Here is a 1,441-nt window from a genome sequence, read left to right as displayed (position 1 = left end):
CCAATGGAGTGCTGGCTATGTATAATGTAGAGCTGCATACTAAAGAGCCTTTGGAGCAAATTTAGTCCAAGATCTAAAACTAAAAAGACCAAAGTCAAAGGGTATCTGAATTAGGTTTGATCTTGTGTGTGCTGGGTAGTAAAATATATCATTCCTCTGAGATCCAATACGGAAGGGTAAATTCTGTCTTGCCATTTGGTTGCACAAGTCCCATTAAAAATCAATCCAATTGGAAAGTTAGATGAGCATCTCTGTCCTGACTTGGATTTAGCTGCCATCTTGAATGCCCAGAGAATGCCTGGTATTCACCCTAGCTCATTTAGTCATTTTGTTCTGAGGTACTTGATTTTGAGGCAGGAGATGAAGCCATTCTCTCTAGGCTAAAAGACAACAGCCCATAAGTCCACTTTTTCCTTAGCTGAAAACCCCAAGATCATCATCTCCTGGAAGATGATTATTATTATTATTATGGTGTTTGTTAAGCATTTACTGTGTGTCAAGTATAGTCCTAATCACTGAGGTAGATACAAATTGATTGGGTCAGACACTGTACCAGTCCCACATGAGGGTTACATTTTAAATAGGGGGGAGAACCAGCGTTGAGTTCCCATTTTACAGATGAGAAATCTAAGGCACAGAGAACTTGCCCAAGTCACACCGCAGGCAAGTGGCAGAGCTGGAATTAGAACCCAGGTCCTCTGACTCCCGTGCCCAGGCTCTTTCCACTAAGCTATACTTCTCCTCATCTGTCTCATGCCTTTTTGTTTAATGGATAATAATATCAAAAGGGAATCATTCACACACAGTGGGTGGTAACCACATGGAATTTGTTACTATTCGAAGTTGCACAGGCTAAAAGCATCAGTAAATTCAAGAGGGGTTGGATATATTTAATATCAAGTTGTTCAAATGAGTTACTGGAGGCAGAGTTGGGAATGCTAGATGGCTCTTCCTTAAAAAAATCAAAGACTGATGTCCAGCAGAGCTACCGTGCCCCTCACAGGGTCACACCTGGAGAGTTTCCAGTACTCTACCAGTCTCAACTACAGGAGAAAGAGTCAAGCAGAGGCATACCCATTCCATTTCTAGCTTGGGCAGTGGCTAGCGAGTGGAAGGCAATCTGCTACAAGTCAAAGCTCACCCATGCTGGGCAGCAGTGGCATGGGAGAAAGTTGAGGGTGGAGACTTGAGTTTACTGCGCAGATGACAGCCACTTCCATTTACCGTCCATAAACCACTTCCAGATTTTTACCAAGTAAACCCTATGGATTCATTACCAGAACGATTGCAGATGGAGAGCGGGGTGTTCTGGGGGACGCTCTAGGTCGGAAACGACTTGACGGCGTAAGACAAGAGAAGAGCTACCATGATATGGCTTTTCCAATTATCCTGTTGCCACCATCAGACCCATAAGGACCCGGGTTCTAATCCCAGCTCTGCC

At 44.0% G+C, this 1,441-nt stretch overlaps 1 non-coding gene across 1 annotated transcript; it reads left to right on the top strand.

Moving 5' to 3' along the window:
* The first annotated feature begins 993 nt into the window (after window positions 1-993).
* LOC114806277 lies at window positions 994-1,131 on the top strand. The gene has a single exon (XR_003754312.1). It is a non-coding gene; the product is annotated as a small nucleolar RNA SNORA7 (small nucleolar RNA).
* The last annotated feature ends 310 nt before the right edge of the window (window positions 1,132-1,441 follow it).

Source organism: Ornithorhynchus anatinus, chromosome 21 (genome assembly GCF_004115215.2).
Source record: "Ornithorhynchus anatinus isolate Pmale09 chromosome 21, mOrnAna1.pri.v4, whole genome shotgun sequence".
Lineage (NCBI taxonomy): Eukaryota > Metazoa > Chordata > Mammalia > Monotremata > Ornithorhynchidae > Ornithorhynchus > Ornithorhynchus anatinus.
This window is presented reverse-complemented; position numbering and strand designations above follow the sequence as displayed.